This window comes from Pteropus vampyrus, unplaced genomic scaffold (assembly GCF_000151845.1).
Source record: "Pteropus vampyrus isolate Shadow unplaced genomic scaffold, Pvam_2.0 Scaffold359, whole genome shotgun sequence".
NCBI lineage: Eukaryota > Metazoa > Chordata > Mammalia > Chiroptera > Pteropodidae > Pteropus > Pteropus vampyrus.
In genome coordinates this window covers 463072-476398 of record NW_011889140.1, presented here as the reverse complement: position 1 = coordinate 476398, position 13327 = coordinate 463072, and the positions used below count along the sequence as shown (strand labels likewise).

At 35.8% G+C, this 13327-nt stretch overlaps 1 protein-coding gene across 1 annotated transcript in view; it reads left to right on the top strand.

Moving 5' to 3' along the window:
- MINDY3 (MINDY lysine 48 deubiquitinase 3) overlaps nucleotides 1-13327 on the top strand; it is an 84262-nt gene that overhangs the window by 60524 nt on the left and 10411 nt on the right. The gene's annotated exons all lie outside the window — the stretch shown is intronic.

Below are 13327 nucleotides of genomic sequence, written 5' to 3'. Positions count from 1 at the left end.
TAATAATAATTCCAATCCAAGAACACGGGGTATCTTTCCATTTATTTGTGTTTCCATCAGTGTCTTACAGTTTTCAATATATAGGTCTTATACCTCCTTGTTTAAATTTATTCATAAGTATTTCATTGTTTTCCAGGCTATTGTAAATGAGATTACTTTCTTAATTTGGTTTGTTTTTAGTGTACGGAAATGTGACTGATATATGTATGTGGATTTTATATCCTGCAAATTTACCAAAATCATTTATGCTGTAGTTTTTTAGTGGAGTCATTAGAGCTTTACTATAAGATCGTGTCATCTGCAGAGATAATTTTACTTCTTCCTTTCCAATTTGGATGCCTTTTATTTTTATCTTGCCTAATTGCTGTGTTTAGGACTGCCAATGCCATGTTGAGTAGAAATGGTGAGAGTGGGCCTCTCTATCTTGTTCCTGATCTTAAAAGGAAGGATTTTAACTTTTCCCCATTGAGTATAATGTCAGCTGTCGGTCTATAATATATGGCCTCTATTATGCTGAGGAATATTATTTCTATACCAAAATTTTTGAGCAGTTTTATCACGAAAGGCTTTTGTATTTTGTCAGGTTTTCTCTTCATGAGATGATTGTAAGATTTTTTTTCTTTTATTAATATGAATATCACTTCGATTAGCATTTATTAAACCACACTTGCATCCCTGGAATAAATTCCACTTGATTATGGTATATAATCCTTTGAATGTGCTGTTGAATTTGGTTTGCTAATACTTAGGAATTTGGCATCTATATTCTTTAGGGATATTGATCTGTAATTTTCTTTTCTCAAAATATCCATCTCTCCCTTTGGTATCTAGGTAATGCTGGCCTCATAAAATGAGTTTGAAAGTATTCTTCAGTTTTTTTTGAAAGAATATGAGAAGGATTGCTATAAATTCCTTAAATGCTTGGTAGAATTCACCAGAGAAACCACCTGGTCCTGGGGTTTTCTGAATTGGGAGATCATTGATTACCAATTCAGCTTTTTTTTTTTTTACTAGTAATCTGTTTAGATTTTCTATTCATGATTCAGTCTTGGGAGGTGGTATATTTGTAAGAATTTATCCATTCCAGATTGTCTAAAGTATTGGCATATAATTGTTCATAGTAGTTGCTCATGAACCTTTGTATCTCTGTGCTATCAGTTGTAATGTCTCATCTTTCATGATAATTTTTTGTTTTTATTTCAGTCCTCTTGGTGAGTTTAGCTAAAGGTTTGTCATTTTAAAAAATCTTTTTGGAGAACCAGTTCTTAATTTCCTTGATCTTTTCTATTGTTTTTCTGGTCTCTTATTAATTTCTGTTCTGATCTTTATTTCTTGCCTTCTAACTTGGGGCTTTGTTTATTTTCTAGTTCTCTGAGGTATGTGTGGTTGTTTACTTGAGATCTTTCTTGTTTCTTAATATAGTCATTTATTGTTATAAACTTTCATCTCAGAACTGCTTTTGATGCATCTGGTAGGTTTTGATATGCTGTGTTTCTATTTTAGTTTGTTTTAAGGTATTTATTTTCCTTTTGATTAATTTTTGACCCATTGGTTACTCAGGAGCATGTTGTTTTATCTCCATATACTTGTGAATTTTCCAGCTTTCCTTCTGTTGTTGATTTCTAATTTTATACAATTGTAGTCAGAAAAGATCTTTGGTATGCTAAGTCATATTTTGTGACCTATCATGATCAAACCTGAAGAATGTTTCATGTGTACTTGAAAAGAATATGTATTCTGCTGTTGGATGAAATGGTCTGTATACGTTTATTAGGTCCATTTGATCTAAAGTGTCATTCAGGTACATTATTTCCTCATTGATTTCCTGTCTGGATGATTTATCCATTGTTGAAAATGGGATATTGAATTCCGTTAGTATTATTACAGTGCTGTATCTATTTCTCCTTTCAGATCAGTAATAATTGTTTACTATATTTAGGCGCTCTGACATATGGTACATATATGTTTATGGTTATTATATGCTCCTGAAGAATTGATACCTTTATCATTATATGGCATTGTCTCTCTTTTGTTACAGTTTTTGACTTAAAGTCTGTTTTATCTAATAAAGCTACTCCTGCACTCTTGGTTTCCATTCTCATGAAATATCCTTTTTGTTCACTTCACTTTCATCCTGTGAATGTCCTTAAAACTTGAGTCAGTCTTTTTGTAGGTGGTATACAGAGGGGTTTTGTATTTTTATCTATTCAGCCACACTGTCTTTTAATTGGAGAACTTAAACATTTACATTAATTATCGATAGGTAAGGACTTACTGTTGCCATTTCATTAATTGCTTTGTGATTGATTTGTAGTTCTGTAGTTCCTTTATTCGATGTCTTTGTGACTTGATGCTTTTTTATAGTACTGGGCTTTGATTCTTTTTTAGTCACTTGTGTATATGTTATAGGTTTTGGCTCTGGTTAATCATGTGGCCTTTCATTATACATCTCATAATTGTCTACTTTAAGCCGATAACTTCAATTACATAAGAAAGTTCTACCCATTTCCATTCCCCCATAACTTATTTTGATATCCCAATATACATCTCTTTATATTGTGTACCATTAACATAATATCGTAACTATAGTTATTTTTAACACTTTTGTCTGTTAACCTCTATGCTAGAGTTTAAAGTGATTTACATACCACCATTACAGGATATTTTGTTTTCGTTTTAAATGAGGTATAATTAACATATAACATATTAGTTTCAGGTGTATAACATAATGATTCTGTATTTGCATACCTTGTGAAATGACCTCCACAGTAAGTCTGGTTAACATTCATTGCCATACATAATTACAAAATTTTATTTTCTTGTGATGAGAACGTTTAAGATCTAGTCCCTTAGCAACTGTATTTCAGATATAAAATACAGTATTATTAACTATAGTCACCATGCTATACATTATGTCCCCCGGACTTATATTATAACTGAAAGGTTGTACCTCTTGACCCCTTCACCCATTCTGCCCACCCTCCACCCCTTGCCTCTGGCAGCAATCAGTTTGTTCTCAGATTCCACGTATAAGTGAGATCTTACAGTATGTCTTTTTTTGACTTATTTCTCTTAGCAAAATGCCCTCTAGATCCATCCCCGTTGTCACAAATGGCAGGGTTTTCTCCTCTTTTTATGGCTGAATAGTATTCTGGTGTGTATATATACCGCATTTTCTTAATTCATTAATGGACACTTTGTTTTGATAACTTGGCTATTATAAATAATACTTCTGTGAACATGGGATTGCATATGTCTTGGTGAGATAGTATTTTTGTTTTCTTCACATAAATACTCAGAAGTGGAGTTGCTGGATCATATGGTAGTTCTATTTTTAATTTTTTAAGGAAACTCCATACTGTTTTCTACAGTGGCTGCAACAGTTTACATTTCCATCAACAGTGTTCCCTTCTCCACATCCTCACCGACACTCAGCATTTCTTGTCTTTTTGATAATACCCATTCCCCCAGGTGTAAGGTGATAACACATCGTGGTTTTGATCTGCATTTCCCTGATAATTAGCGATGCTGTACACTTTTTCACATAGCTGTTTGCTTCCATATTCTTGGCAAATGTGTCTCAGATCCATATTCTTGGCAAATGTGTCTCAGATCCTCTACCGATTTTTAATTGGATTATATGGAAGTTTTTTGCTATTGAGTTGTATGAGTTCTTTATATATTTTGTAGATTACCCCCTTGTCCTATATACGATTTGCAAGTCTTTCTCCCATTTAATAGGCTGCCTTTTCATTTTGTTTATGGCTTCCTTTTCTGTACAGAAACCTTGTTTTAGTTCGATGTAGTTCTACTTGTTTATTTTTGCTTTCATTGCCTTTGCTTTTGGTATCAGATCCAAAAACATCATCATCAAGACCTGTGCCAAAGAGTATATAGCCTCTGTGTCTTTCTAGAAATTTAATAGTTTCCAGTCTCAGGTTCAAATCTTTAATCTATTTTGAGATAAGTTTGTTTATGGTGTAAGATAGTGATCCATTTTCATTCCCAACACCATTTATTGAAGAGTCTGTCCTTTCTCCATTGTATATCTTGGCTCCTTTGTCATAATTAATTGACCATATATGCATTGGTTTATTTCTGGCTTCTCTGTTCTGATCCATTGATCTATGTGTCTTTGTTTATGCCAGTACCATACTGTTTTGATTACTATAGCTTTGTAATATACTTTGAAATTAGGGAGCATTATACTTCCAGCTTTGTTCTTCTCAAGATGACTTTGGCTCTTTTGGGGTCTGTTGTGGTACCATGCAAATGTTAGGATTGTTTGTTTATTTCTGTGAAAAATGACCTTGGATTTTTGTTAGGGATTGCAGTGAATCTATAGATTTCTTTGAGTAGTATGAATATTTTATTCTTCCAGTCCATAAGCATGGACTATCTATCCATTTATTTGTGTCTTCCTTATTCTCTTAATGTCTTACAGTTTTCACTATACAAGCCTTTTACCTCCTTGGTTAACCTTATTCCTATGTATTTTATTCTTTTTTTTATGCAATTATAAATAGGTTTTTTTAATTCTCTCTCTGATAGTTTATTATCAATGTGTAGAAATGCAACAGATACTTGTATATTGATCTTCTATTCTGCAACTTTTGAATATTTTACTTCTAACAGGTGTTTTTTAGTGGAGTCTTCAGGGTTTTCTATATATAAAACCATGTCATCTTATAAATACTGACAGTTTTACTTTTTCCTTTGTGGTTTGGATGCCTTCTATTGCTTACCCCGCCCCCCACCCCCAATCGTTGTGGCTAGGACTGCCAATACTATGTTGAATAAAAGTGGCAAGGGTGAGTATTCCTGTCTTGTTCATAATCTTAGAGTTTTGAAAAGCTTTTAGCTTTTCACCAGAGTGTGATATTTGCTGTGGATTGGTTATATATGGCCTCTGTTATGTTGAGGTACATTATCTCTATTCCCACTTTATTGAGAGTTTATATCATAAATGGATGTTAAATTTTGTCAAATTCGTTCTCTGCATCTAGTGAAATGATCATATGATTTTTTTATCTTTCATTCTTTTAATGTTGTATATCACAATTGTGGATTTGAATCATCCTTGGAGCTCGGAATAAATCCCACTTGACCACAGTTTTTATTTTTATTTTTTATTATTTTAATGTATTGTTGAATTTGGTTTAATATTTTGCTGAGGTTTTTTGCATCTGCGTTCATCAGGGATATTGGTCTGTAATTCTCTTTCCTTGTGGTGTCCTTATCTGGTTTTAGTATCAGGGTAATGCTGGTTTCGTAAAATGAGTTTGGACGTGTTCTCTCATCTTCTATTTTTTGGAGGAGTTTGAGAAGGATCGATGGTATTCTTTAAATGTTTGATAGAATATACCAGTGAAGCCATACGTTCCTGGATATTTGTTGGCTGGGAAGTATTTGATAACTGATCCAGTCTCTTTACTAGCAATCTGACTGTTCTGATTTTCTATTTCTTCATGATTCAGTGTTAATAATTTGTATGTTTCTAGGAACTTATCTGTTTTTCAAGGTTGCCAATTTTGTTGGCATGTTCACAGCACTCTCTCTATCCTTTACATTTCTGTGTTATCACTTTGAACGTCTCATTTCTGATTTTGAGTCCTCTTTTTCTTTGTGAGTCTAAAGGTTTGTCAGTTACATTTATCTTTTCAGAAAAACAGCTCTTAGTTTTATTGTTTTTTTCTATTATCTATTTGGTCTCTTTCATTTATTTCTGTTCTGATCTTTGTTATTTTTCGTCCTTTTACTACTTTGGGCCTTCATTTGTTCTTTTCTTTCTAGTTCCTTGACATAAATAAACTTTACACCTCCAAAGGGGATTTTGAATTTGACTGTATACTCAACTTTACCAGTGAATTTTATACTTTCATGTTTTCATGTAACTGATTAGTGTCCTTTTCTTTCAGTTTCTGAAATTACTTTGTGTTTCTTATAGAGCAGGTCTCATGTTGATAAATATCCTCAGAAATTATTTTTATTTTTTATTATATCTTTATGTTGCTTTTGTTTCTAAATGACAGCTTACCTGAGTAGAGTATTCTTGGTTGACAGTTCTTGTTTTCAGCACTTTGTATATATCATCTCAATTTCTCCTGGCCTGTAAGGTTTCTGCTGAGAAATCTGCTTATCAAGATTCCCTTGTATGTGATGAATATTTTTCTGCTTACAAAGTTCTCTCTTTGATTTTTGAGAGCTTGATTATAATGTTCTGGCGAAGATCTCTTTTACTTGAATCTCTTTGGGGATTTTTGCATTTTATGTACGTGGATGGCCATATCTCGACCACAGTTGCTTTAAATAAGTGTTCTGCCCCATTTTCCTTGTCTTCTCCTTCTGAGACTCTCATAATGTGGATGTTCTTTTTTTCTGTGGTGCCCCACCATTCATTTAGGCTTTCTTTACTCTTTTTCATTCTAATTTCTTTATTCTCCTCTGACTCAGCATATCCAGATATGTCTTGAAGCTCACAAATTCTTTCTTCTGCCTGATTGAGCCTGCTGTTGACGCTACCTATTGGATTTTTTTATTCATTGTATTCTCAAGCACCAGAATATTTAGTTCTTTACTATTATTTCTGTTTCTTTGCTAAACTTCTCATTTTGTTTATATATCTTTTTGTGGTTATTGAGTTGTCCATCTTGAATCTTGAATCTCACTAAGCTTTCTTAAAATAATTATTTTGAATTTTTTTTAGATAACTCAAATCTGCATTTGGTAGGGGAGAATCTTTTAGTGGGATTGTGTTCTCTTACTTTTTTATGTTTCTGGTGAATTTGCATTGATTTCTGAACACTTGAGATTGCAGTCGCCTTTTAATCTTTTTTGGACTGGCTTCAGTGGGGAAAGACTTTTACTTGTGGAGTTTGCTGCAAGAGTGCCAGCTGGGTAGGCTGCAGCATCTTTGGTCTTGAGATGACACAGTGATGTGGTCTTTAAGGAGCTTCACTGGCTGAGGTTGACATTGTCCATACTGCAGGATCCTTCTGTGGCCAGAACTTCAAAGGTCCTATGTGTAGCAGAGGCAGGCGGGGCTGTTGGGTTCCTGGGGAGTGAAGGCTGCTAGGGTGTTCCCATTCTCCTTTTTGCCCCTGGGAGGAAGTCGTAGCTGAGGGAATCCTGGCTCACGGTCTGGCATTCTGGCAGAGAGCAGTAGCGAAGCCAGGGTCCGAGGATCGGGTGCATGCAGAACTGCCACATCGCCTGAGTCCCGGGGCACAGGTGCACTTGCTGTGGCTGTGGTACTGGTGTCTGAGGGTGCACACGTGTGCAGATCTCCCATGGAACTGGGACCTGCGTCTTGGGCTCACGGTAGTCACGCTGGTCATTGTGCAGTGTAACTGTAGGCTATACTTTAGGTCTATATATATGTTTTCTAATATATGAGATGACAATTACCACACCTGTTTTAGTCATTATGAAGATTAAGCGAATAATGTTGTGGAAAGCACCCTCCCCAGTACTTAAAACATAGTAGGTCCTTTATGTCAATTCCCTTCACTCTCCACCTCATTTTGCACTGGTGCGTTTGCTTTGAGTTAGCTGCTTCCACTGTGCTGCTTCTGTAACTTAAGAAACATAAAAGTTTTTTTCCTCTTGGAATTAGTAATCTTTCAAACTCTAGGTAACATTTCATTCTAAATCTTTAGATAAGAAGAGATTTTCCTCTTTACATTGTCCAACCACTGAATGAAATTAGCCTTAAAGTAAATCATCAATTTTAGCTTGAATCTTTGCTGTGTTTAGCACATTGAACTCTGTCATGGAGGGTGACAAACTTAAAGTTCACCACTTTGAATCCTGTGGTGGAAAAAATAGAAAATAAATCATTTCTATTCCTAAATGTTTTTAATATACTCTAGCTAAGGGTCAAACTTTGTAAAGAACAGTTTTTAGACATTTAACTATAACAAGTTCATATGAAAGTAAAATATCTATCTTAATAGTATAAGATTCAAAGAAATGTTGTACCGTAGTGAACTTAGCTTAGTCCTAGAGCTGTAACGAAGACCCGAGGAGGGACGGATTACATTGGCAAATGGAAGCAAAAGAGGAGAACGTGATATATATCTGTGAACACAGGTAGCCAGAGAGTTTGATTTGAGTGGAAAGACAGAACACAAGGAAAATAACCTGGAGTATTTACTAAAGAGAAGTGATGCTAGAGGCAAGAGGTTGTTGGAATAACCAAGGAAGTTCGAGGTGAAGGCTTGGATTTATGTTTTAAAGAAGCACGTTTCAGAGAAGGAGTTGGGCAGTTTCCTGTGGCACACCCTCTTAAAGATTAAGTATACGTTTTGGTTTTTTCTGCGATCTTCAACCCTCTTCTAGATGCTCACTTTTTCTCTACCTCATACCACTGTGTGATCCTACGCATCCATATGTAAATGCCTGCTCGAATATTAACTTCAGTATCAGTAATACAGTAAAATCCTTGCAGAATGGCATATTATAAGATGAAGAACTAGGAGGGCATGATGGCTAAACTAGGCATCTTCCCAGAGTTTCCAGTCAGTTCGTTGTAACGTCGCTTAATTTTGATTTAAAGTAATTGATTGTCCAAGATGTCAGGCATACTCTTATCCCAGTGTAGCTACCAAAAACCACTGCAGAACCAAACACGGTTTTCCTGTAATCTGCGGTTTTGGATGCCCCTTAGTTTGTGTCATTGGTGAAAGTTGTAGAACTGAAATTGAAACTATGAGTGAATGAGTTTCTTGAGAACAGGCACATACAAGAACTAACCAGAAGCCCTTAGATAGTAACTGTTACTGAATAACTTAATAAAGGCACAAAGAAATGCCTTCAGAACAAGAAGTGTTCACAGACACAGGTGACCTAAACTTCAAAAAAGCCAATGTTAGAAGGCCAATTTAAAAAAACTAAGGTTCTCAAAGTAGGATACAGTTGTCAAACAATAGATTTGTTTGCTTTTTGCAAAAAAAATTTTAATCATCGATGAGGTAATTGGCCTGTTATTCATTTTCTTTTACCAATTTAAAAAGAAAGTTAGAATTTCTTGTATTACCAATACTGAAACAATTTATAATCATTGGCAATTTTTCAGAATTGAGTCTGGATAGATACATGTGAAAATAAATTTGTTTTTACTAGGGAAAGTAAATTACTGATTAAATAAAGTGATTTTCATCTATACAGTTTTATGTGTGACAGCTTAAGCAGGACTCCAAACTCAGTTAAGAAGCAAGCAAGCAAAACTTGTCTCTTTCTGTATATGACTCACCAGTGAGAAAATGAACTCCACTTTTTCATATGAATATCACTGCTATGGTTTAGCTGCATATAGTTCACTCTAAGAAAAAGGATTAAAACTGCAGTAATTTTTCACTTTTTTCTTTTCAGTCATTATGAAAATAATCTGTTAATCTACTAATTTTTTCCCCCTTATTTCAAGATTGAAACAAATCAGGCTAACAGTTCTTACAAGCTTCTGGGCACGTCTGCTTTCCATTTAGCAGAGGCCGGTGTGGAGACGGTCGTCCTTTGTCATTCTCTTCAGAATATGTATAGAATAACTGACCTAGAGAGAAGCTGAAGAAAGGAGAATTTGAGTTCTGGTACCCACGGGTATTTCTGTACCTGTCTCTTGCTCCTGCCCTGGCTGCTGCCCATGTGCTTGAGTTAGGTGGCCCTGTAACAGCATTGTTGGCGCCATGCTTTCGGCTCATGATGAGTTAAATGGTCTTGTGCGGGCTGATCACCATTTATAGCATTGCCTCTGTGAAACTGCATTTTTAGTGTTCCAAACAGGTGACTTATTAATGAGCTTTTGACACAGAAACCTGATTTATAAGTGGGGTCCTGTCTGAAAATAATGTCTGGCTTTGCTTGGAACATATAATTTATAAAGCACTTTACCTGTATGGTCTCATTAAAACCTTACCTTAAACCTAGGAAATAGGCAGGGATTATCATTACTGTGTTGTTCTTAAGGAAACCAACCTTGTGACAGTTGAAGTCACTTCCCAAGAGCTAAAAGCACTTCAGTCGGCATAACCTGGATTCACATCCCAGCTTTGGTCCTTAACAACTGTGCGATTTTAGGCATGTTCCTAATCTCAGTTTTCTCATCTGTGAAATGGATTTAATGTCTACTTTACATGGTTATTCAAGTACTAATGTGACCATAGTATTGTCATCTTATAAAAAATACAAATATATGTGGCATAGCACTTATTCAGTAATCTCCAAAGACATTGGATTCTACATAGATGATATTTGAACTGATAGCCACAGGTTTCACATTACATATAATGGATTTTTGTTCTTTTATCTCTCTCCTCTGTAGAATTACATCTCAGGAAGCAACCCTATTTGGGCAAGGAAAATATAGTTTTGTTTAAAAGGAGCCCTTTAGATACTAACACTGTTTTTAAAGTGGCTAGAATATATCGAGAGCCAGCGTTTGTCTGAATGATTTCAGGTGCTGCATTGTTTTAACCTTTAAGAATAATTTTACTTGTTATAGATTGTTTACACCAATCCTCAGACATTCTCTGGAATTGCCCTTTAATTCAGGCCTTTCTATTCTCTTTACATGATGCCAGTCTCTTCCCTGTGCCCTTGCTGCAGCAAGGGTCGTCACTGTTTGTCGTGCCGCCCCAGCCATAGTTTTTCTGTGTCCTGCCACCATGTTTTGTTTTGCAGTTTTTCCATCACATAATAAAGGTGGTTCTGTCAGGCCATAAACTCCTCCTCATTTCTTTCTGAACTTCATACGTTCAGTTCACAAAGTTCTTTTGAACCATGGTGTCTGAACAGAGAGAGTAGTTTGTTGAAATTCGAAGTTAGATTAATTTTAAGTAACAGATGTCATTGAGCAGGCACTGTGGTAGGCCCTGGACTTCCGGAATCCCTGCCACAGGAGCCTGTCACCTCCTGGCTAGCTGAGCAAACCAGTAGCGATACCAGGCACTGAGGCCAAGGAAAGCTGAAATGTGAAGTATCTTAACTTTGGGGGCAAAAGTTACATGCTGTTTTCAGTGAGTTATCTTAAATTGTAGGTGTGTTATTAAAGCTTTACTAGGTGAAGGGTAATATAATATTTAGTAAAAATTAGATAACTATTAATAATTTGACTAAAACAAAAAATGGCATTAAGTTCTCCCTAACTAGCTCTCAATTATTTTCTTTTCTATTCCCAAGAAACTTGACTCTCACCTACCGTGGTTTGAAAATGTTCCTGTCGCTTGCCCCGCCCCTGCTCACAAGCTCTTTCTTGCCCGTTCTCAACTCCTGACATTTTCTTTCCTCCCGCAGGACCCAGTTCAGCTAGCATCGCACATAAAAGATCTGCCAGGATCCCCCTCAGGCTCTCCCTGTATTTCCTCATCCTTCAGAACAGAGACCATGACTGGTATTTCCTTCTCCTTAAAGTCCAACTCTGATTTCTTCACAATTACGAAATGGTTTCCTTATCCCAAAAATGACGAATTCAACTGATTCTTACTCGCTTGAATCCTTTGCGCGGAGGTGTTCCTCCTCTCAGCCTCTAGGAGCTTGCCACTTTTTACAGTCAGTTTGCAGGTTAAAAAAAATGCAAAAAAAAATCCCTTATTTTTAAACTTACGGCTATTTTCTTTTTCAAATTGTTTTAAAACCAATTGAACTAAATTTAAATGTTTACACAGTAGCTGCTTTACCGTCAGAGCTGCCGTGCCTTCGTCTTCCCCAGCTCTGCAGAGCTTTCAGGCCTGGAAACGTCCATTTTATAGTCACTGGTTAATTTACCCATGTAGCCAAGTTCTACTTTTTCATTTAGTGCTTCTTAGGTGTGCCAGCAAGTCACCCAGTTGCACCCAGATCTCCTCTGCCATCTTTTTTGCAGTGCGTTGAGGTCTCAGTCATCATTCCATCACTAAGGAATCAGCTGACAAAATACTAGATCACCTAAGTTTCATCTGGTTTAGACTTAATGATGCTGTTCTTTTTCAAGAATTTTATCAAGAATTTGTTTTAATAGGTATGATTAATTAAGGAATAAAGTAATGTCAGAATAAATGTTTCTAAGAGGTAAGCAGTTTCCAGATCTCTTTTTAATCTTGGGTATAGTAAAAGTCTTTGAAATATTGAGAAAATTACATTACAATCTCTAGTTTTAAAATACACTAATATACAAAATGTAGAGTCTCTGTGGCTTAATATATATAGGTATTGCTGGACTATTTAAGCTTGTGATGGCGTTTGTGTTGAGGTCACTTTGTTGTTTTCCTAGCTGTCTGCGTCTTTATGCAGCCACTTCACTCTTACTGGGGGTGAGTCTCAGGCTATGCTAAGAGGAGAGAAGGCTGCCTGCCCTTTAGTGCTTCCGTCAAGGGGCCATACAGGATGGCTCGTACACAGAGACCTTTCCAGATCATTGTTCCTGCCTGCTAATGGCCAAATAAAGCCTGTTCCACATTCAGAGATGCTGAGCTTTTGGGTGTGACCTCACTAAGCCAAACAACTTTTTTCTACCTTTCAAAGTGATCAAAGTTAGGCTTACAAAGCTTAAAAGAAGTCCTCAGTACCTCAAACTGTTGGTAACTTGACAAAGTGGAATCATTCAGTTTTAAAAATAGTACATTTTTAATTAGCCTAAATGAATCTTAGCATTTTAATCAAGGCCAATCTGACTTCAAGTGGATAAACACCTGCTTATCAGGTTTAAGAAGATACCTTGCTAAAATCGTAACTTCTTTATTTCCTTTCTGAGAGAGACAGAGTCCACGCCATATCCTGGAAGAGCAGCACTGGCCTGGAGTTTGGTTATGGAAACAGGGCTTTGGGACATCTCGTTCAACGTAACAGCGTTTTTGTTTTTATGGTTATCTAATCCCTGTAGAGACTATTATGTTAGAAGTTGATTTAAAGCTGAGACAGTCTTCAGGAATGAGTAAATGGGTAGAGGAACTGTACATTTAAGGGAATAAACAACTTGCTTGTTTAAAACTGCGATTCGAAACTGTCCTGCAAGCTTTTTTCTGTGTGTCATGTTCTGTTGCATCATAGAGTTTGAGCCATTTGCCAATGCTGTTTCCTCATCAAGCCCAAGAAAGGGAATATTTTCCATAAACTGGTCTTTATTGATTCTACGTTTCATTTCAACTTTGAATTTTTCCCCCACTAAATCTATAGCTTTTATTTAATTCAGATCTGTTATAGAGATGTATTTTCTTGCTCTTATATTGTCAGTTATCTAAATAACTGGATCATTAACATTCTTCAAAAAGTTAAACATCATAACAAAAGGAATTTATTGGTAAAGAATTATTTTAACTGGATTTCTTAAAAGGAATTTAAAGGTTCACATTGTTTA